At 49.8% G+C, this 23,170-nt stretch overlaps 1 protein-coding gene and 1 long non-coding RNA gene across 4 annotated transcripts in view; one reads left to right on the top strand and one right to left on the bottom strand.

The window, feature by feature from the left end:
* Positions 1 to 23,170, bottom strand: part of NFRKB (nuclear factor related to kappaB binding protein) — a 254,050-nt gene that overhangs the window by 28,601 nt on the left and 202,279 nt on the right. The gene's annotated exons all lie outside the window — the stretch shown is intronic.
* Positions 1 to 23,170, top strand: part of LOC133280955 (uncharacterized) — a 52,667-nt gene that overhangs the window by 7,521 nt on the left and 21,976 nt on the right. For 2 of the 3 annotated variants that reach the window (XR_009747319.1, XR_009747317.1), the window contains exons 3-4: positions 20,972 to 21,222; positions 22,573 to 22,752. This is a non-coding gene — a long non-coding RNA (uncharacterized LOC133280955). The remainder of the gene's footprint in view (positions 1 to 20,971; positions 21,223 to 22,572; positions 22,753 to 23,170) is intronic. The other variant, XR_009747318.1, reaches the window with a different exon arrangement.

The raw sequence follows: 23,170 nt of genomic DNA, 5'->3' as shown, positions 1-23,170 counted from the left end.
GTTAGATCATATCACCCAATTCCTCCTTGCTTCAGCAAACCACCGTAGCATTGAGTTCAACTCTGGATGTACGGAAGGCTTAGGAGATGCCACCAAAGATGGTGTTAACTCATCCCTCTGGGCCTTCACAGTTCATTCCAGCACCAGATTGATGTTCCTTATGAGGACCAGCAGCATGGACCAGCTCCATGGGGAATTGCTGCAGCAAAGCTTGTGAGCAATGGAGTGCAGGTCCACCAAGTGAGGAGCTGGGTGCCAGATGTGCTTCACTCCCAGGTCGGTGAGCTGGAATAACCATATCCCTTGGAGCCAGGTCAGATCCTCCCAGCAGCAAAAGGCTGCAGCCCCCTCACCTTGTTGGCCTGTGTGAGTCTGGATGTGCTGTTGGGACCGGCAGAGCAGCGTTAGGTCAGAGCCCTGCGTTTGTATCCACAACAGCGCGGGATCAAGGCTGCCGCGTGTCATCCCATCCCTCTGGCACGGGAGAAGCTCAGGCCTTGGAGCGGGGAACCTGGGTTTTAATAAAGGGAAAAGCTTTGCACTTCTCTGGTGCATCTGTCAGCACTTGGCTGAGCCCTGGAGCAGCTCAGCAAATGAGTACAGATGGTTTTGTGAGAGCTCGAGGGCTCGGTGATTTAATCCTGCCTGATATTGGATAGGGGACGCCCAGGGAATACGTGCTGGAAACCAGGAAGTAATCTGACATGAAATCCAAATAGAAACATGTTCCGAAAGGGTTAGGTAATTCCTTGCAATTTCCCCTCGTAGAGTTTGAAATGAGGTCTCTGCTTCTCCTCTGCTTCCTGCACTTGTTACAGGAGCAAAGGGGTGTTCCTCCGGAGCTGCATTCAGAAAGCCATGGGGTAAAATGGTTTTTTTTCTGTGGGTTTGGGGTGGGGTTTGTGGGGTTTAGCTCAGCTGAGGAGCACACACTGAAAACACAAAAGGGAAACTCTGAGGTGAAGGAGGAAAGTAGCTTGAACCACCTTCAGGAAGCATTCAGGCATTGAGGCACACCATTTCTTGTGCCCTTCCTCGTTATTCCAACCCATAGAATCCCCAAGGATCAGTTGGGAAAATACATGGAGCTGGAGTTCTAACCAGGGGGATGAGCTGGATAAAACCTGAGCCCAAAAGCAGCTTTGATTCGTGGCTCAGGTATGTGTTGTAATGCTCTGACGTAGCCTAACAGACCCGCATCAGAGGAAGAGATGCATCTTCAGGAGGAGACAGCGCAGTGGAGGGACATCACTTCCCGTAGGATCAAACTGGGTTGAGTTGAAGGGACCTTAAAGCTCATCCAGTTCCAACCAGGAGGAGGGATACCTTCCACTAGAGCAGGTTGCTCCAATCCCCCTCCAGCCTGGTCTTGTCTGTTGACATGCTTTTTTCCTGCAGGATTTGGAGGTTTCTTGGTTCCTGGTGGCCTGAAGGGCACAGTTCTGTTGGCGTTTTGCATCCTTGTATGAAACCAAAGGTAGAAAGGCAGATGAAGTCCTTCTGCACAAGTATTGAGCTGAGGCAACTTCTCTGAGTAGATGTATCATGACCATAAGCAGTATCTGCAGGTCCAGGTGCTTCTAACTTGACATTTAGGACCTCCTGATGTGTCACAGTGGTGTGAGTCTTTGCCCCATCTCCTGCATTGCTCAATGGCCTCACCGCTGCTGGGTTGGGTTTACCGATACCTCAGCAACTCACAGCAAGAGAATTCATTCCCACCCTCCAGAAACCACAAGATATGGAAAATGCATGTTACTCTTGACTCCCAAAAAACATAACAGGAACTGAGATGAAATCATGTGGGCTCAGCAACGGCCATCAGGGGGATTCAGGGATTGTTTGGAGCCCCTTTGGAGGTGCCCAGGTGTTTGGCAGGAAGGGGATGATGCCCCGTGTGCTGTGTGCATTTAGGGTGAAACATGGCTTTTCACCCCAACCTGCCCCTGCTCCACCTGGAGCTGGCAGGGATTCCACGCAGCAGTGCATCAAGAGGGAGATGACAGGGTTGTGGCTGTGTTTGGCTCCTGGGGTGGAAAAGTGGCTCTTTGCTAAAGGTCACACCATAGCTCACCTCCCAGGCTGGGCGAGGGATGTTGCTGGGGATGGAGCTCATCCTTTGTGTAACATCAGACCCAAATGAGGCAGTTTGGCTCTTCATCCCCCATTGCTTCATAGCAGAGCATGACACAAGCAGCAGCTTTCCCCCCACCACGTTTCTTGGGCAAGGACTCAAAACCTGCCTGATGTGGAATGAATTTACTAGTCCCTTACCAGCAGGATGCTGCTCTGTGCTGGCTCTCACTGCCATGTCTGAGCATCAGAGGCATATCTTCTGCTGCGTACCTGGAAGCATCGCTGCTCTTGACTCTTGGCCTTCAGTTTTATGGGGTTGGGTTCAACTAAATGAAGCTGTTACCAATGTCCTGTTGCTGCTGCACTGAGGACAAAAGGGATTAGAAGCCAATGGGCTTCTCCGAGGTGGAGGTGTTGAGCCAAGGCAATCCAGGGCTGGGAGTGATGATGTTGCACGCTTCACACTGGGGAAATTCCTCTGATGGCTGCTCCTTTCCCAATGCAATTGTGCCTTTCCACAGCCATCTGAGGAGCTCCCATCCTTCTCCAGGGTTTCCTGGCTCACACAGGGATGCTGTAACTGTTTGGGTAGCCCTTGTGCAGGGATTGGAAGGCTGAGGTTTTGTAAGGCCTCAGCTGGCTTCAGCTTGTGTAAACTCTGTTCTCCTTTTACATGCAGCCTCAGGAACACGTTCAGCTCCCCCTAAATTCCCCAACTTAGTGACCAATCTGCTTCCTATAAACCCGAGCTGCTGGCATTTGCTGTTACCCTCCTTTAATGCTTTCTTAATGAAGTTCTTTTACAGCTGTTGCATTATTCCACCTGGGATAGAGTCAGGGTCACAGGTGGAGAATGATGTGGGTCATCCTGTTTCTATCCTCTTCAAACTCTGGCACAACATGAGCTTTCTTGCAGTGTTCCAAAGCCCTATTGCAAGCCCACATTAATGATTCAGAGCACTCTTTGGCCAGGTCCCTTTTAAATCTCAGATACAAGTTTTCTGGGCTTTGCTGCTTTCAAAAGACCTCATTTACTGGCTGTGGCTTAACATCCTCCTTAGTTCCTGTTGGATTAAGAGCTATTTCATCATGGCATGATACAAATAAAACCCACGGCTTCCTCTCAAACATAGAGTTGTTGTTTGTAGGATTACGATGCCTGGGTGCTGTGGATATATCCCTTTATTTGCTTGGCTAATTGTGGTGGTACTCATGGCATCGAGCCAGTCCTGTTGTTGAAGGGGGGGGTGTTCCTTTAGAGTTACTTGAGGGGTCTGTCCCAAAGACATGGAATGAGACCCAAGGAGATGGAATGATGTGGAAATTATCATCCCAAACTGGTTTGGGTTGGAGGGGACTTATCCAGTTCCAACCCCTGCCATGGGCAGGGACACCTTCCACTAGAGGAGCTTGCTCCAAGCCTCATCCATCCAACCTGGCCTTGAGCACTGCCAGGGATGGGGCAGTGAAGAGTATGGCTTAGTGGGAGGATGGTGGGTGCCTTCATCTCCAGGCTCAGGCATCCTGTTTATGCTGGTAGAGTTTAACCCAGAGTGAGTCCCATGGACGCTTGGAGAGAAGCTGCTAGCACAGAAGTGGTAGGAGAGGAAGCAGACAAAGGAGCAGTGATTTAGGGGAAGCAGCAGCAAAACAGAGGCAGAATGGAAATCATCCTTTAATTACTGCCACATGGCTGTGCAGAGCTTGGCTCACCAGTGGAGGGACTGGCATTGCGCATCCCAGTGAGCTTGTGTTCTGGGAAAACTTGTGGAAGCGGGATGTGGAAAATCATGGGCCACAGACAGGGAGTGGGAGCAAGTGGGCAAAGTGGTGCAGTGTGGGTGTTGAGGTCTCTAGTCATGGAAAACTCAGTGAGTCCTGCATGAAATAGGAAGGAGGATGTTAACCGGTGTGTGGCTTGGCCAGACTGGTGAGCAAGGGGGAGTGCTCTGTACGTGGTGGTTTAGAGGTGAGCATTGTGTTGGCAGGGTGTCATAGGGAAACATCTGCTGCATCACTTCTGCCTGCTTGTGCTTTGTCACAGGAGGTGTCTGAACCTTGTAAAAGAGGGAGCACTGCATTGGATGTGGGAGAGCTGCTTCTGGCACTCTATAGGTGAAAAGCAACTGCGTGCAGAATGGGAGCTCAGTGTCAGAGGTGGCTTCCAGCTTCCTATAAGGATACTTTTCTGTCTGCTTGAGACAGCTTAACAGTAGCCTGGTTGTAAATGGTGTGTTCTGGACACCTATATGGAGATGAAAAGCTTTATAGTGCAGCAGGTAAGCTGTTTGGGAATAAAAGCATGCCCAGAGCTTCCCTGCATGCTTCTGATGGCTTTTCCGGTTCATGGTTTGGATGGAATCATCTCCTAATGGAGTATGTGCTGTCCCAGGGTTTAACCTATTATAATAGATCCAGAGATAGAAATCTGGGGCAAGTTCACCATAAATAGAGCCCAGTTCACACCAACCTGCTCCCTGAGCATCTTGCCCATAACCATGGGCAGAGAAACTGTCCCTGTGACCTTGTGTTGCTTGTCATGACTCCGAAAGGGGGGTTGATGGATGTTTGAATTATGTGGGGTTTTGCTTGGTATTTACTCAAGTACTTGCTGTGATACAGGAGAGAATAAGGAAATCCAAGGAGTAATGGCTCTTACTGGGGATTTACTGTGAACCAGGTGACTCAGTTGCCTTTCCTGCTGGGTAACCAGATCTAAGGACAGGGAAGAGCAAACTTATAGGTCTTCAACTTGAAGACAGTCAGTGCTGTGTCGTGGGCCTTTCTCCAGCTTGGGAATCACAGCCTGGGTGCTGCTGCTAGCAGGTAGATGTAAGCAGGGGAAAGCAGACAGAGCTGCCAGCGTAGGCTGGGATGTAAGGGGTTATCTTGCTACATGCACATCCACACTTAGGTGTGCAAGTCAGCCATATGTGTGTCTTAAGCTCTACATAAGACTTAAGAACGCACAAGGAGTGATGGAGAATGAGCCTGGTGGCACCTTCCCTCTGGAAACCAGCCTTTTGCTAAGCCTGACAGGAGAAAATGGTTCTGCTTCACAGCAGAGGTGGGAATTGGGCCTCTCCTGCTTCACTCTGCCAGCTTGGAGCCTGTGGCTGACCTCAAGCAAGGATGTGAGTTCCATCTGTGCCACCTCCTCACTATAACTCATGGGGAAAACTTGGCAATAGGGCCACGCTGGGAATCCAACCCCCAAACGCTGGAATAGGTCACTGTGTTGCAAAGGATTTGTTCATTCTGCTTAAGGAAAACACCTTTAAGATTTCCTGGAAGGTGCTGGGTTGTTTCAGGGTTGCTGGAATCGCTTGAGTGTTCCCATAGGATTTGAATGATGTGTTACAGAACAGTGTGCAGTGTCCAGTGTGCAGAAAGGAAGATGTTTGAGCTGGGAGTTGTTATAAACCAGGGCTCGATGTCAAATACTAATGAAACTGGAGGATTTGATGATAACATGAGTAGCAACAGGGCCCTTTCCTCTATGAGATGCCTTCAGTCTCCAAACCTGCATGGCCCTGCTAGTGAGGAAGGTGTAGGGAGAAGAGGTGCTGAATCCCAGCACGTGGGAGGGATGAGAACTGGGATGCTCAGCTCCTTCCCAGCACTGTGTGAGACTCCTGGGTAAGCTCTGAGTCCCAGCAGCCAGTGCTAGTGCTGATCCTTTGCTCTGGGCTGTCTCTTCAGGCTCTGGGAGGGAACATCCTCTTTCTATTCTCATCATTACCCTCATAGTGATGCTGTGGAGGGGGCCCAGTCCCAAACTTTGCCATATCTTCATGTCTGTTGCTGCACTATAATGAAAATGGCCCCATCTTCTAAGCAGCATCAATGGGAGCTGGCTGGAAACAAGCGCCAAGCATTGATTGTGCTCCAAGACACCAGTGCCTCGGTGTCCCCAAAGGCTTCTGACTGCAAACCCCATCTTTCCCTCCCTCTCTTAACCCAAAATGAGGTGTTCCCAAATGTCTGGGAGGAACATGAGTGCCTGGTGGTGTTGGGAAGCAGGATGTGAGTCGGAATGTTGCCCTGAAGAGAGGGGATCACTTAACATCCCAGCATGGAAAGGAGACTCAGCAATGCAAAGGTCACCAAGGAGGAGAGGTTGTGCTCTGCAGGGTACCAGCATCTCTCCTTTGGTATCAAAACTGAGCAAACAACAAGCTAAACCACGTTGTGCTGGTTTCCCAGGCCTGTGTTTGTGCAGGGGATTAAGCCTGGCTTAAGCTGTCAGGATAAACCAGCACAGATAGAGAATTGCTGATGTAATATTGGGTGTCAGCAGGCTGGAAGCAGAGGAAAAACTGGGTTCTCTTCTATTCTTTGTTACTAAAAGCTATGCAAGTGGTGGAAGATGAAGCACCTCATGGTTTGGCATCACTTGGCACTGTTAAGGATTCCCTATGGCACAGGGGTCAGGAGGAGACCAGTGTCAAGGAGGTCATATGGAAGATGTGAATGGTAAGGGTGGGCTTGACAGTGTTAAAACATGTAATCCCAGCCTGGTTTGGGTTGGGAAGGACCTTAAGCTCATCCAGTTCCAACCCTGCCATGGGCAGGGACACTTCACATTAGAACATGTTGTCCATAAAGCTTCAGACCCTTGGTTTTATCTGAATCCAGGCATAAAGATAAAGGGGTTTATTTTTCATGGAAGAGTTAAATCTATTTGCCTTAAATGCACTTGTTGGGAACCAAACCAAAGCAATCTCAAGGAAAACTGCCTCTCAAAACCAGCCCTTCAACCTGGGAAATGCTTCTTGGAGGCTGGTATCGAAGCAGATGCCAAGTTTCCCTCAGTGTTGTCTTTCCAAGTGCCTTGTTTAGTTTCACAGCCCTTCCTGAACACTGGAGAGAGGAGGAGGAGGGAGATACTGCATCAACTTTGTCCCCAGCATCCAAATGCCATAGTCCATAAAGTCGCTGGTGTGCTACCTGTTATCCCAGGTAACTCTTCATATCCTGGTACTGAGACTCCTAAGCATCACCAGTGCTCTGAATGGAGTTAGCAAAGCAGTTGCAAATGGTTCTTCTTATTGCATTTTTGTGCTGAAAACCAACCTGTTAGTTGGAAGTGCTGACAAAAGAGGGGGAAATCAGTGTTTCTGGGGTGGGATGCACAGGTAGGACCCTGCTGGTGATGTCTCCTGCAGCCCTGTGTTAGCTGGAGGCAGGTCTTGGTTTGTACCATCAACTCAAGCCTGTGGATCCTTTGTAGCCAGACCTAAGGGGAGAAGCTGTTGAGCACACAGGGCATCCCATGTGAAGGTGGTAAAACATGGTACTGAGTTGTGTATGACAGCTTTGTGTGCTCAAATCTGCTTGCTTTACTTTACCATCAGAGACTTGTCTTGCCCTCTCCTATTTGCCAACTGTTTCCCCCCAAACCAGCCTCATTGGTGCAGCAAAAGGGATGCTGGTGCCTCTTGAAGAGCTGGGCCCAGGCTGTTCCATCACCAACCACCTGTATTCCACCAGTGAGTCTTTGCTGATGGCTGCTTGCTGCTTCTCCTCCCCACCTCCTCCTCCCGACCATTGGCTGCAGTTTGCATTTCCCCTTTTATTGCCTTTGGCTCCGTTGCAATGGGCGGTGCGGGATTTGTGTTCTTCACTTCATAATCTTCTTGGCGGCTGGTGGACATCATTTCTCATTGTATTGGTGGAGGATTAGCTGAGATGATGGGAGATATTTCCTGCCTTAGCCAGTGGGATGGGCTTTGGAGGGCTTGGGCCTTCCTTTCACATAGTGTAATGCTTTGTTTGGGAATGTGCACAGGCAGCTCGTCTATGGGAAGAAAGCACAGCCCCTGCAGCACCGTTGCTTTGAGTTGTGGCAAGGAGCCATGGAGCAGGCAAAATTCCTGGTATTCCCAGGCTGGATACGCCACAGGGCTGGGAACTGGGTCCCTGAGGTTTGCTCATCCCCTCTGCATTGCAACAAGGAGGCAAGAGGGATGTGGAGCTGTTGGAGCAAGGCCAGAGGAGGCCTTGGGGATGCTGCGAGGGCTGGAGCAGCTCTGTTCTGGAGCCAGGCTGAGAGAGCTGGGCTGGGTCAGCCTGGAGAAGAGAAGGCTCCTGAAGGGGAGACCTGAGAGCAGCTCCAGTGCCTAAAGGGGCTGCAGGAAACCTGGAGAGGGACTTTGGACAAGGGATGTAGGGACAGGGGCAGGTGTCCCTGCCCATGGAACTGGATGAGCTTTAAGGTCCCTTCATCCCAAACCATTCTATGAAATAAGTTCCCTCTGTTTACCCCAAGCTTGTATCTGGTCACTGTTCCTCCCTTGGAAGCATTGTTCAGCATCGGTGCTGCTGGTGCATCTGCTTTATACCTGAGGCTGTTACAGGAGTGAGGGGATGCTGCAGGGCTCCTTTGAGGGTGTCTGCAGATGGTGACTGATGAAGGAGCAGAGGGGATCCAGTCGTGGCGACCGAAGTGTATCACAACAGGCACTCTATAGGGTGATGGTGAGCAAACTTTGCTGCACAACATAAAGCAATGCCTGGGAAAAGGGTAGAAGTCATTGGAGAAGGGTGGGTTTAGCTCTTGGTGACACTCTGAGGGTGCTTCAGTAACCTCAGCCCCTCTCAGCTTACTGTAGATTGGCCCAGATGGTATCTCCAAGGGAAGAGATGTGTTCCCTCCTCAGCTCTAACCACAGAGCCTTGTGTTTGCTCTCATCCAGCTGTAAGGCTTCACTGACTTGAAACTCCCTGAGGCTCTTTCTTCCTTGTGCTGTGTGTTATCAGAACACGAGGTAGTCTCCCTGTCCCATGGAGTCTGGAGTCCTGGATCCTGTATTCCTGTCTGCCAGCCCTTCCGTGGCTCTGGAAGGCGCTGGTGAGATCAGATGCCCAGTGGGGCTGATGTTACTGGAGAGAAGGGTTTAATGTTACTGGAGCTTGTAAGTGGAGACAATCTTAAGATGAAAAAAAGACCTTTCCTGCTTCCAAAGTGATGTATTTTCTTGTAACAATAAGTGATAGGTGCTGGGGGAGGGATTAGCCATGACATGATCCTTCTGCAATGCTTTGGGAAGGCAACAGCTACAGGCTTCATTCATCTCCCTGCCAATTCCGAGCATGGGATATGGTACCGAGTGCTGCAAACCCAGACAGTTCAAGAGGAGAAGAAGGAAGTTTCTGGAGGAAGCTGGGCTAAAAGTGCCTGGTGCTCCTTGTTGTATGGAGCTGATCTAGTCCCTAGGTGTATACTGTCTGTGATCCACAGCTCTAGCAAGCGGAGTGCTATGGGATTGGCATTCCAAGTAGTGCAGGAAAGCAAGGATTTGACTTCAGCAACCCCTGGATTTCTCTTTGTGGCCAGGTTTGCTTCCTTCCACGTGAGTTTTTGCTTGCTTTTCCCAGTGAGCAAATGGAGAGGAACTTCCACACAGGTTACTCAGTGAGACGTGATGAGGGACTTGGATGGGGCTCTCTTGTCAAACCCAGCTCCGTGCTGCTCATTTGCAGTGATCAGAGGATGAAGAAGTGATTTCTTGGCCCAGGTTTGATAGACCACACTTGAAGTGGACATGAGCAGCAGAAACACACCTACAGGAGCTTTCTCATCTCTCTGAGAACAAGGAATAATTCATCTGTGAGAAATATGGCAAAGGGAATAGCTTGGAGAAGGGAACAGGAGCTCAACTGGGCTCTAAAAGCTCCTGCTGACGTTTCTAAGCTGTGCTGCTGTATCTCCCATTGACAGATGGCTTCAAAGTGCTGCTCACTGCTCATGCTGCTCCTAAACCCACCTCTATTAGGAGAGAAAGACACTCTTCCAAAGCAGCTTATTCTATTCCCAGCCTAACACTGCAAACTGAAGAGCTTTAGAATAGAGCTGGCTGCAACTCCAGCGTTTCCCCTGGAAGTGAGCTATGGGAAAATTCCCTTCTTTGACAGCTTTCCACCAAAACAAAAAGGGAATCCATTCGGATTTTCCCACAGGAAACTTGCACATTGTGGCTGAGTGGGGTTTTTTTCCTCACTTTCTTGCTCTTTCTAACTTTTTCCAGCTCAAGCTTCATGTTTTGGAGCATTCCTTTTGTTCTGAGCTGGCAGCAGTTGGCCAAGGGCAGTAGCATTGAGGTTTTCCTCTCTGTTGGAACTCCATGGATGTAGGCACCATTTGGAAGTGCATTTTGAACTGTACTAAAGTCTCTGTCTCATATTCTTCTTCTGAGATGAGAACTGGTCCCTCAAAGGGGAAGGTGCCCTTGGTGGCTCTGTTGTGGGACCTGCAGGAGCATAAAGGCTCACTTGGATCTTCTCTGTACTGCTCTTCATGCAGTGAATGTATTCAGGGGTTACTGGGGATGAGCTGATGTGTGGTCCTCATCTACAACGGGATCATGAGGTGCCCTACCAGTGATGTAAAAGTAGTAGTCATAGTGGTCCGTTTGGCTTTTGCCATGTGAAGAAGTCATCTTAGGTTGAAACAACCATCTCCATGGTGGCACTGGGCTCTGTTACAGCAGAAACAAGGCACTGGAGAAGAGAAGATCCTGCTGGGGGCAGATGGACCCCTCAGTGCTGATGCTGCCTGATGTGGGTGAGGAGGTTCAAGCAAACCAAGCTGCTTTTCTCCCACACCAGGCTCCAGCTTTAGACGTGCAGCGAGAGGAGGGATGCAGAACAAAGGTCCCACCAGAGAGACCATCTCCTCGCTCAGTCTGGCAGACAGACCCATGGAGCATCCCTCACATAGGGAATGTTAACAGGGGTGTAATTTATGTGGGGCTTGGACTATTATTATTGGAGCTGCCAAGAGCTCCTTGCCAGCTTTCTCTCTGTTGGTTATTCTTAATCCTTGCTTATTTGTGTGCTCTCTCCCAGCCTCCTCAAGCTTTTCTGACCATGCGCTGCAAACACATGCTTCATAACTTCACTCACGTGAGTTGGCTTTGATGCTGACACCGAGTTAACTATGTGCTTTAGTGTTTATAAGACGGGGTCCTGAGTTTCTTAACCCTCAGCAAAGAAGTTGAGTTCCTGCAATAAATCCCTGTCTGCTCCATCCTGGAGAACAGCTTCGTGTTTCCCCCCACCTCTATTGAGAGACACGACAGATGTGTGATACTTGGCACTGTGGCCTTTTCCTTTCCTGCCCTTTGGTTTTGCTTAGGACCCGGTCTCTGGGTCTCCAGTATCATGTTTTCCCTCCTCTATGGCTCTGAATAATCAATTTGGAAAGCCAGGAAATAAATCAAAGCCTCAGATAGTAATGGAGAAAGAATGAAGGGGAAAGCAGACATATGGATTTCATCACCAATGCAGAATAACATGTCTAATCATAACAACAGAGTGTAAATGAGTCTATGTACTCACAGGAGGCTTGGCCAAAAGGATTGGGTTTGTACATGATTGGGGAAGTGAGTTTGTGGTTTCAGAGTTCCTTGGAACAACAGCATCCTGGCACTGCCTGAACTCTTCCCAGCCCTGTTCTGTGTAGCATGGCTCTGGTTGGGTGATGCTAAAGCTTTGCTGCACCCTGGGCTGGGTCCAGCACTTGAAGGCACTTGTCTGAAGAAGTGCTTGTGAGTGCTCAGCAGTGCTTTGTGGGGACATCAGTGGGGCTTGGAATTCGCTGCCACTCCCCGAAACGCAATCCATCCGAGTGCGAGTTCATCCCTGGCCAAGATAAATGCTGGAGAGGACAGTGTCCAGTGGGGGAAAGCAACCCCAGCTTTGTGTGTTTGCTTTGAAACCATAGATCCCTGTGCTTGTGTCAACAAACACAGTGGGTGTTGGAGAAGGGGCTGCAGAGCCCCTGCCATGGGGATGCTTCCTTGACTTGCACAATGGGTGTTGGAAACAGCGGTTTTGGTTGCTTTCCCCTGGAACAGGGTTCTTGCTTATATGTTCTTTTGCTTGTGTAATGGAAAGGCAAATAGGATGCTGGTGGGCACCATGATCTGGTAGAGCTAAAGCTATTGCAGACTTTTAGGCTGAAGTCATAGAATCACAGATGGTTTGGGTTGGAAGGGACCTCAAAGCTCATCCAGTCCCACGGGCAGGGACCCCTTCCACTAGAGCAGCTTGCTCCAAGCCCCTGGGTCCAACCTGGCCTTGAACACTGCCAGGGATGGGGCAGCCACAGCTTCTCTGGGCCCCCTGTGCCAGCGCCTCAGCACCCTCACATGGAAGAGCTGCTGCCTAAGAGCTCATCGCAATCTCCCCTCTGTCAGGTTAAAGCCATTCCCTTTGGCCTGTCCCTATATCCCTTGTCCAAAGCCCCTCTCCAGGTTTCTTGTAGTGAAATCAGTGATGCTGTAGCATTTGGATGGGTTTAGAGGTTGCCTTTACCCCGCCCCTTCTTGGACATCATCTTCTCAACCTCTATCAATGGAGAAGTTGGCTTTCTTTTTCCTCTGTCTCTAATAAAATGTATGAGCTGATGCCCTTTTACTGGCTGGGTGGTGGGTGTTGAAACCCAGATGGCTTGTTTTTACAGCTTAGGGGATAATACCACAAACCATGACACCATCGAGAGGTGGGGAGATAATAGAAGCCAAGGGTGAGTTGTTCTTCATGGTGTGCTCATATGCAGCTGGAAAATGAAGCTCGTGCACTGTGCTGGTTACTAGGGTCTTCTAGAAGGGGTTTGGTGATGTGTTTCTCAGTCCCTGCAAATCCCTGGGGGAGACTTGAGGGTTTTCTATGGAAAAATCCAAAGGGAGGAATATTGAAGTCAGATATTGTGATTTCTGGTAACTTTATCAAAGCCCTTGTCAAATCCTTCTTATGAAACAACCTCATCCTGAGGTTTTGCTGCTGTGATGTGGATCCTGCCCCACTTCATCCCATAGGGTCATGACTTCTCCCCAGCTCCTTTCCCAACCCTTTGAGTGCACATTCAGCCCCTTTCACCAGCAATAAACCCCACACATTGCTCTGCTTTTGCAACCGCCCCTAAAGAAACTCTTCCTGGCAGGATCCTGTCATTGCATTTCATTGTGAAACAGCTTTTCCTCAGCGAAACTCATGCCCTCTGTGCCAGTTCCGGCTGGGATAAGCTGGATGTGGATGCCAAAGCCTGAGCTTGGATGGGCTCTGGATCCTGTCAACGCTTGGAGGCTGTGTGACCACCTTCCATGGCCAGTGGAGGTGGGGAATGAAGGTAGGTAGGGTCAAAATGACAAACACATGATGGAGTGTAGGTCAGGAGCTCCAAACTGTCTCTCTGTGTCAGGTTCTGCAGGTCCAGAGGGTTTGTTGAAGCCAAACTTAGTTCTCAAGGCTTTGTCTGGGATGTAGCTCCTGGCACTGGAAGATGAAACCATTGCCAGGAGTGGAGCAGGCACTTTGGGTGCATTTAATGGTAGAGTAATCTTTCACCCAGTGAAATTCACTGTCTCATCTGCTTTGAGTGCAACCCTGCTGCGTGGACACTATCAGCAAGCCCTGAGACATCCATGCAAGGTTGGCCCATACTCTTAATACTGCAACTGCTGCGGTCCAGCCCTTGGGTTTGTGTTGTGCAGTGCTTCAGAAAGACCTGTGTTAGCCAGTAGTTGAGTGTCCATTTCCCTTGCAGATCCCCCAGCTCCACCAAAGGCAACATGTACCAGCACGTCTGCTCTCCACAGTCTGGATTCAGCTTGGAGAAAGGGTTCCAGTTAAGAAATCTGTGCTATGTCTTACTGGAGAGCCCTTTATTGAGGGGCTGGAGGCACAGATGGGGAATTCACTTGGGTTTCTGGTACCATTAATCATTAATTCCTCAACGTGAGGAAGTCATAGAGCTTGCTCAATAGCATCACAGTGCAGGGAAACATGGATTTGTCAAGCACTTTGGATTGGGGGGACACCTCTCAATACTTCTGGGTATTAAGCTCGGAACTCAGCTTAAATTACAGTGGGCATCTCTCATTGTGGGCTTACGCCTCAGTTTCCCCACTCAATAAATGGCAATAGTAGCTGCTTCCAAAGCTACGTCTCAGTCTCCCCTCTGGAGGTTAAAGCCATTCCCCTTGTCCTGTCCCTCTCCAGCTTTCTTCCGTGCTCCTGATCCTTTTGGAGCACCCCAGGGCCTCTGCTTCCCTCCCTGCCACCTGAAATCAGAGCCTTTGCTGGAGCAGGGACTGGATGCTTTGTTACCATCACACTGCAGAGCTGCGATGACAACACAAGGACCCTCCTAGGCTGTTCCTGCCTTGCACTGGCACCGTGTTGGGTCGGAGGAGTAGAAACACGTGTGTGTGTAATTCCTGCTGAGCCAATATGACTCACCCCGAACACGCAGGGCAGATGGTTGTGCTGATGAGGTGTCACTTTTACAGTTGCTTGCTGAATACAGCCGCGTTCGGAGGCTGCTTTCCATGCCTGAGGAGCACTTGTGCTGGAATCAGGGAAAGACACTGAGGCTGGAGTGGTCCAGAGCAAAGCTTCTGCATTCCCGATGAATTGGGAGTCCGTGGTTCATCCCAGCGTGGCTTTAGGGCCTTAAGCTGGCAGTCAGTGGGGTATAGATGATAGATCCTCAGTTATGTTGAAGATGATACCTCTGGTCCACTGTGATCTATTTATATAGGCAGAGTACTTAGAAGTTCTTTAACCTCCCAGAGCTTATGCGCGCCCCTCACAGTGATGCAGATGGATTGGAGAAGTCAAACTACCCCAAACCCAGCCCAAACCTTCAAATCAAATCAAGTAAAAACTCTTAAAGGAGTTCGCAGCACCAGTCCCCAGGGTGCTTTTGACCATCTTGCCAATGCAATATATGGTTTATGGTCCTTTTACAACGTGGGGAGTGTAATTGGGGTCAGTACATGTTTGCATTAGGAGTGGGGCTGCTGAATTAACCCTTCCAAGGTCTCGGCTACCTTTCCTCTTGGGCTCAATGTCATGTTTCCTATGGCCTTTCCAGGTTTCCAAGGGTGATATCTCCTTCTCCATGGCCCATACTGGACCTTCTCAAAACCCCTGTGCCATGATATGAGCGTGGCTTTAAGGAGATGGTTTGGGAGCATGGTCCCAACTCCTTCCCCTCGCATTGGCAGCTCCTGGTTTCTGGGTTGTCTGGATCTGAGTCTTGTTTGCGAGGGAATAGGAAAGAGAGGATTCCAAAGTCTCTCTGCCTCCAGTGTAGCTTGGTATCTTCCACTTCAGTCCTTAGTTTTTCGGGAGCAAACCTCTATTGATCTACTTGGCAAACTCAAGCATTAATGAAGATGGGGTGAACTCTGCTCCACGGTGCATCTGAATATCCCCTAAGGCATGAAGAGTGCGCAGAACTGGAGCTTTTCTCCTACCTACCACAAGAATAATGCTGAAATGATGCTTTTTTACCCAAGCTTTGGTGATTACAGCTCCGTAGTTGCCTTTCCCAAGCCATTTCAGAACTGGTCTGTGGGGATAACGATCACCACAACCCAAGCTGTCACCTCCTTGTATATTCATTGAGGACTGAGCAATAGGACAAGGGGTGATGGGTTCAAACTGAAACAGGGGAAGTTCAGTTTGGAGATAAGGAAGAAGCTCTTCCTTGTGAACTGGGACTGGCACAGGGTGCCCAGAGGAGCTGTGGCTGCCCCATCCCTCGCAGTGTTCAAGGCCAGGTTGGACACAGGGGCTTGGAGCAAGCTGCTCTAGTGGAAGGTGCCCCTGTCCCTTCCAACCCAAACCATTCTAGGAGTCTATGGTTTAGCATCCAAACACTGAGGCCTCCAAACGTGCAGGCTCCCTTCTCAAACTATGGGCTGGAAAAACCCTCTCTCTGTGCCTTGGCTCCTCCTATGGAGAGAGGAGGACTCCTACCTCCCTCATAGAAGAGTTGTGGTCGATAATGTTCACCAAGTGCTTTTTAATCCCCTGCTGACAGGTTCTGTGCAAGTGTGAGTTATAATTATTACGTCAACGTGGCTCAGATTTTCCTGCACGAGCCCTCAGCTTGCCACAGAGATGTTTCCCCAGCCTTTATGTGGATGCCATTGGGTTTGCAGCTTCCTGGCCTGTTGCAGGCAGCTCTAGGAAGGCCCGAAAGAAAGAATTCAATCCTTCTCATCAGCTGTGAAAGCCAAACCAAACCCCACTCGCAGCAAGACTTTCCAAGAGGAAAATTGATTGGACATCAACAGGCAAGAGATGCAGCTTCGTTAAGGATGGGTGAATGGCTCTAGCTCCTACATCCAAGTGCCCATCAGGTTTAGCCCATAGGTCACTTGGGTCTCCATGGGCAGCTGAGAAAACACGTTCTCCATCACATCAGCTCATCCAGCTAAAGTAAACCATGAGGTCATGCCACCAGCATAATGAGCACCTCTGCTTGGGTCCTCTGCACCCCCCAGCCCCAGCTTGCATACAGGTGTGTTGTTATTAAGCAGCTGGTATAACAACCCCATGCCAGTGCCAAGTATGAAACAGCTCTGGCCCTGTCCAAAACTAACACAGCCGGGGCTGGGAATGGGGTCCAGGGGGTGCAGTTCTGCCTCCTGGAGAGGAAAACAAATCATCCAGGTTCAAAAGCAGGAATTGGGGCAGCAGGCTTGGAGGAATCCCTGTGCCTCCCCCCAGGAGAAAAGGAGTTAATAGGTAGCCAAGGCAAAGGTTTAAAAATAGAGCTCTTTGCATAGCTGTTTGGTGAGGTCTCTGTCAGGTTGGCTGTGTTTGCTGCTCCGCTCTGGTCCCAGCAGGTTTGTCCTGGTGGGTGTTTGCAGGGATGGGGAATGGGGAAAATGGCCTTTGGAAAAAGTGATTTTGGAACGCAGGTGATGGGCTGAGGTCTGGTCCTTGGTCCCTTTGGCACGGTCCCGCTGGAATGGACCAGGTGGATGTGAAACTGGAAGGCAGTTCATTGAGCCCGAGGTATGTTTCAACGGGGGGGGTGTTCCAAGAGGTCCTCCCTTCCCTTCTTGCATGAGGTTATTCCTCTTATTCTGTGGTCTTGAGACTTGCCTCACCCAGTGGAAGATGCAGCTGATGCTCTTATCAGTGGGGATGTGCTGATTGATAGGAGATGTGACCACACTGCTGGGAGCTGAGGTCCCCAGAAGACCCCATTGCTCTCCAATAGGGGTTGGCACTGAAATGAGCTGCTCCTGCAAGTCCATTACTGAGCTGACAGCAATTCCTGTGTGTTGAGCACAGGGTATGATTGCCACTGAATGGGAAAGGTGATGCTGAACCTGGATTTGTGGACATGGGCTAAAGGATTGCTGTGATTCCCCCCCCATCCCCTTTTTCCCATTTACTTCACACACATCTCTGAGAGCCTGTTTAAAGATGCCCTGGGGAGATGGGGGATTAGATAGGAAACCAGATTAGCCCCTTAGGAGTTCAACAATGTGCTTTTGGTTTAATATAGAAGATATCATTTAATATGCGTGTAGAAAAATGCACTGTTGCATAGCTGAGATGGCATTTTCCCATCCTGCTTCCCCTGCCATGGCTTTTTCCCCACTGGAGTGATCAATAAATACAGAGCAGGTGCTCACGGAACGTGGTCTGATCCGAAGGGAAGAGCTGGTGTCCGGTTTTATACCAGGACTTCTTGATTCCCTGCCTTCACTGCAGCTTGGTCCTGCTCCCATCAGGGAGGAGAGGGGGCTTGGGACAGAGCCTGAGCCAGCACAAGGTCTCATGCTCTGTTAACACTGTCCTTGTGCATCTTTCTGTCTCTGACACTGGGGAAAGGATGCAAAGAGCTTGGCCTGCCCGTGCTAGAGCTTCCAGAAGGGTTTTACTGAGTCAACTGAAGGTGGTAATCCAAAGAGAGAGTCAGGGCACACTGAGAGAGGACTGCAGAGGCCTCCAGAGTGAATGGAGACTTGAACCACTGCACAAGGAGCTTGATTCCTTTAAGCTAATACAATCCAGAAAGACTCAGCTGACTCTTCCTTAGTGTCCTCTGTCAACAAGGCCTTATCAGATGGTGGATCCTAGAAGCACTTGGGACGACCATCTTCCATGTGGAGTAAGAAAGAGGCATCCCATTGCCTCCCCTTTAGTCCCCATCACACTTGATAGCAGAGATTGCTGCCATGTAGTGTAGTTGCCAGTGAATTCTATCCATATGATGTGTTTCTTTGCTGTCACACCAAGACCAGCAGGGAAGAGTATTCCCTAATCCCTGACCATGATGTCACCTGACATTCCAAGACCACTGAGTGTCCTAAATAGGCAGGAAGGGACCAGGAGCTTTGTCAGCCCATTCCTCCCACCACAGTGAAGGCCTGCCTGCCAAAAGCCTGTCATAGCCAATGAGGAGAGGATGATGCTTACATAGCCCTCGAGAGCAGGAGAAGGGATTCTGTGGAATAGCATGGGGAATGGGAAATGTCCCACAGATTGGCTTTTGTTACACCCCTGGATTGGATGGGGGGTTGGATTTGGCAGGGGTTTGAGTGTGTACCTAGGATTAGAAGACCTAAAGTCCCTTAAACCCCAGTTTGGGATTGGAAGGGTTAGGACTGACACTAAGAATTTCCTCAGTTTTAGGCTGATTTATAGAATTTAGGTCAAAATTCCCAACTCCAAATGAATTTCTCCATTGCAGAATGAAGCCAGGGTGGGCTTTAACCACAGATTTGGGAATCACCTTGCTGTAGGTGAATAGGATGGGATGACCAAGCCGTGCAGGCCAGAACTGAGGTGCCATTAAAGACAAATGGTGGTGAAAACCTTTCTCTTGGTGGAAGTTAGAGAGGAAGATTTAGGCAGCCAGAGCGTGAAGGGAAGGGCAGGGAGGTTAATTCCCATTATCCAGGCCTTGTAGCATCTCCATGGCCGCCTCTGGCCTCTCTCCAACAGGTCCAAGTTGTGCAAGAGCAGTGAGAACAGGAGACTCATCTTGAGTGCCAGGATCCAGCTCTCGACTACTCAGACCTCCCTCCTTCCCCATTACCCACCCAGCAGCACCACTGAAAGCATTCCTGCAAGGACCAGCACCATTTCCCATCCATTGCCTCACCTTGGAGGAATGCATTGCCTTCCCAAGCCTGCCCTTGAGGTGGAGCTTGTGTTGCAAACACCCCTCTCTTGCTCTGGGATGTGTTTGGCATGGCTCCTGCTCTCCTGCTGGGATAGTCCTCGCTTTTCCCATTTGGGATGTGCCGTGCCGAGGCTGGATTTATTATTGGTGACTGGCCTCTGCTGTTGCCTCGCTGATTCCTGCTCTGATCTCAGAGGATAACTCTCTCCTAGGCTCATCCCAGAGCATTCCTTCCTTATCTCCCACCACCATGAGTTATGCTCGCAAGAATCAGCCCTTATTTCTTAGCACAGCCCAGCCAAAAGCCATCTCCAAGGGTTTCCAGTTGCATGTGCAAAAAGCCCACCTCCCTTTTCTTGCTCCTGTTAGGAATAACCTCCCCCTTCAGCGACCAGGATGCTCCTTCAAGGGTGTTGGGCTTCCCAGAGGCTTGGAGATGGTGCCCCAAAGGGGTTAGTGTATTCAGCTCGTGTTTTCCCTTAATGGAGAGCAGTGAAATAAACACCAGGTCCCTTTATCTCTCCTTTAAGCTGTAAACTGAGGCAGGAAAGCTCAAATCCTGGATGCTCTGCATGTTCCCTGCTCCAGATTCAATCCAGCCTGGAGAAACTGATAACCTGCTTCTACTCCTGGTGCTTCCAAAGTTAAAGCAGAGGAGCGTGGAGCCTGCCTGCAGCCCCATAGCGAAGCATCCTCCTTATCCCTCAGTGCTGGGGTGAGATGTGAAACAGAACTGATGGCAAATCCAACTGGATGAGGGGAGTTTGGCTTCAGTTGAAAGTCAGAGGGAGCCTCTGGTGCACAGAGGTGAGGAATTACAAAGGCAATGGAAGGGGCTGCAATCAGCAGGGGAAGAATAGGAAACAGCCGAGGGGCAATTAGATAGATCATGGTATCAAACAGCCTGAGAGTGTCAGCAGCTCCCAGAGACCAAGCAATCACTAGATATAGAAACACCAACGTGTGGAGGTGGTTGCAGTGCAGTAAACACAACCTGAGGAAGCCCTGGTTGTAGCTACAAGCTGCTGGAGCTCTGCTATGGGGGAGCTGAAGCTGTCGGGAGCACAAAATGAATCCTGGAGCAGGGATGCAGCAGGACATCAATTCCCCTCCTCATTTGGTCCTTTACTAGTGTCACCCCATTGGTATGGGGAAAGTTACTCTTGTGTAGTGCTGATAATTCCTGCTTATGGTCCCTTCTGCCTCCAAGTGCATTGGCTTGGGTGGGTTTCCATGGCCAAACTCCTGCTGCAGGTAATGGAGAGTTATCCTGGATGCATGGTGTGTGATAGAAGGGGGTTTCATCAGGGAACGTGGAGAGGAGATAACCGAGCACAGAGATGGTGACTGCTTTAAGAAAGTGAGCAATTGTGAAGGGAAAGGAGTTAAAAAGAAGCCAGTTATTTAAAGAACCCGGATTATTTGGCCTGTGCTTCCCAGACAAGACATTTTTGATTCCAGTGCAAAGGAATACAGGCAGGACATCAAGTTACAAGCCAGAAATATCATGTAACCGGTAATAGCCCTTTATTGACATAGGAAATAGGGTGGTTTTGATCAAATAAGAGCCCACACAAATGATTTTCTGTGCTTAGGATTCACAAGGAAACCCTTTGAGGAGGTTTCTGGAGGAATGTGCTTGCTTATTTTGTTCCTGTGTTCTTTCAGCTTGTTCAGTTATTAAAGAGAGGAGTCGATTGCAGGAGGAGCTTCAGCATCCCCTCATACCCTGAGGCTTGCCCTCAAATCCATCAGGTAGGAGCCTGGCTGAGGTGTAAACGGTGGGGATTGCTTCTCCCTAGTGGGAAACACTTGGAATAAGGCTGAATGTCCCTTTCCCAGATGCCAGGCTTCATCCTCTGGCTGCAGTAGTTGTCAGGGCAAACACAAGTGCCCTATTTCACTGCTGGAGAGGTTTTGGGGTGCTATTGGTGATGTCTGTGTTTGCAGGGCCAGCAGAACTAACCAGCCACTGAAGCCAGCAGTCCCGGTGTTGTGGTCCATCTCCGTGCCAGTTTTCCTCACCCATTTGGAGATCCAATGATTCATGAAGACCTCAATTAATTTGGGAAAGGGAATAAAATAGCGTTAAACGTGATGAACCTCGCGCTGCTGCCAACCCCACAGTCATTTCCGGACTCTTCCAGCTGGATTTGTGGATGGAATCCTTGAACTTCTTTGCTGACTGGCATCATTACAAGGTCGGTTGTGTTCCACTTCCTTCATTTCCTTTGGTGGTGGTGGTTTGGGAGGATGTGAAGTCATGAATGTAGGGAGAAGGGGAACAGGTCCCACCTGATCCGTGCTCCCTGCTTTAGTTGGCTGTTGGGAGGAAGAAGTAAACTCCGAGTGCCTCCATCTCACAGTTTACAAACACAAATAAGCCCTGCACAGCAACTTAGGCCATGCTGAAAGGTTCAAATATACACAAGGAGAGTGTTTATTTGAGTGGGCTCTCGGTTCCTCTGTCATTGTAGGAGAGCCAAAAAGCTAATTCCCGACAAGTGGAGCTCTGGAAGCAGCAGGGAAGGGCCTGAAGTTATTCATGGATCTGGGTTTTGGTGTCTTGAGTCAGTTCTTGGACAAAAGGTTGTTTTGGCTTCAGCCAAACCAGCCTTTTCCTGAGCTCTTCATTTAGATGCTCTGATGCACAACTGTATCCCAAGCCAGGCTCAGGCTTTTCTGCTTGCCAGGGCTGTTTTCCTCTCCACAGAAGGGTCTGCGCTGCAGGGTCCAAGCCATGGACGGGTTTCCCTGGGATTCTCTTGGGTTTGGAATGGTGTGTGGAGCAGTCTTGGATCTGCTGGAGACACTTTCTCCTTGCTTAAACCTCTGCTGCGTGTAAGTGCACAGGCCTTACGCATTAGGCTGAGCTTTCACAGATGGACTGGGAAGAGTCAGTGCTGAAGCTGAAGCCAGCACAAGTGGAGTTTGGGAATAGCTGGCTCAGCAGGGAGGAGGGGTATAAACGGCAGGAAAGGAGGCAGATGAGGTGGGACAGTGCATCAAATCAAGGGAATGGGAATTGTCTGTTATTAGGATGCACTGGAAAGCATCTGGGTCTGAATGGCTTCATACAGGGAGTTTGTCACATAGAATCATGGAATTCCAGCCTGGTTTGTGTTGGAAGGGACCTTAAAGCTCATCCAGTTCCAATCCCTGCCACGGGCAGGGACACCTTCCACTAGAGCAGGTTGCTCCAAGCCCCTGTGTCCAACCTGGCCTTGAACACTGCCAGGGATGGGGCAGCCACAGCTTCTCTGGGCACCCTGCACAGATTCCCTATGGATGATGTATGTAATAGTTCCCACTTCACTTGCTCTCGGCTACCTCCAGCCTCTTGTACCTATTTTAAAAGGCATCCCACAGCTGTAGGCTGCCCATGGCCAGGAAATGACCAGAGCATTCCACTCCCTGCTACCTTCCTGACAAGCCTGGAGGCTTTTACTGCTTTCCTTAGCTTGGTTCTTCCCCCCTGAAAGCTTTTCATGTCACAGAGTGTCAGGATTTAAGGCCAGCTTGAAGAGGCACCTCTGCTTTTCTTCCTTCAGCCCCATGTTGTCCTAGGTAGGGAGAGAAGGGGACCAAGAAGACACTGAGAGACCTCTGGAGCAAAGTGATGTGGGCTGTAGATCTATAGATTAAAGCAAGGGTGAAGGCCAAGTGGTTGTGTCAGTTGGAAGATCCAGGGCCAGGAGCTGGCCTTAGCAGCACAAGTCTTTCCATTGCTGGTGAGTCACTTGCTGACACTTTTTGGCTGCCCTCCTGGGCTGGAAGGGGCTGAGGGAGAGCCATAGATGTGGGTTGGAAGGGACCATAAAGCTCATCCTTAAAGCCACAGGCAGGGATACCTCCCACTAGAGCAGGTTGCTCCAAGCTGCTTCTTCTAGCCACGGATAGAATCCCATCTGAAAAGGTTAAATGCAGCTTGTGTGTGCAAAGTGGGTTTTAGTGCTTGGTGGTGGGATGCTTTGAGATGGAACCTTCCATCTGCGGGTGCATCCTCCTTTCACACCTGCAGGGTTATTTGCTGTCACGCTTCTAAAATAAGCTTTAAATCTGCACTTCAGTTCAGGCTTTCCAGATTTGGGAGCTGTGACAGAGTCAGAACTCCTCCTCTCGGGTGCAAATACCAACTCTCAGCTTTCA

This window comes from Pezoporus flaviventris, unplaced genomic scaffold (genome assembly GCF_033815535.1).
Source record: "Pezoporus flaviventris isolate CSIRO_AGI_PZ_B2104156 unplaced genomic scaffold, CSIRO_AGI_Pfla_v1 ptg000093l, whole genome shotgun sequence".
In the NCBI taxonomy this organism is placed as follows: domain Eukaryota; kingdom Metazoa; phylum Chordata; class Aves; order Psittaciformes; family Psittacidae; genus Pezoporus; species Pezoporus flaviventris.
The sequence above is the reverse complement of the archived record's forward strand: the minus strand, read 5'-3'. Positions and strand labels throughout refer to the sequence as shown.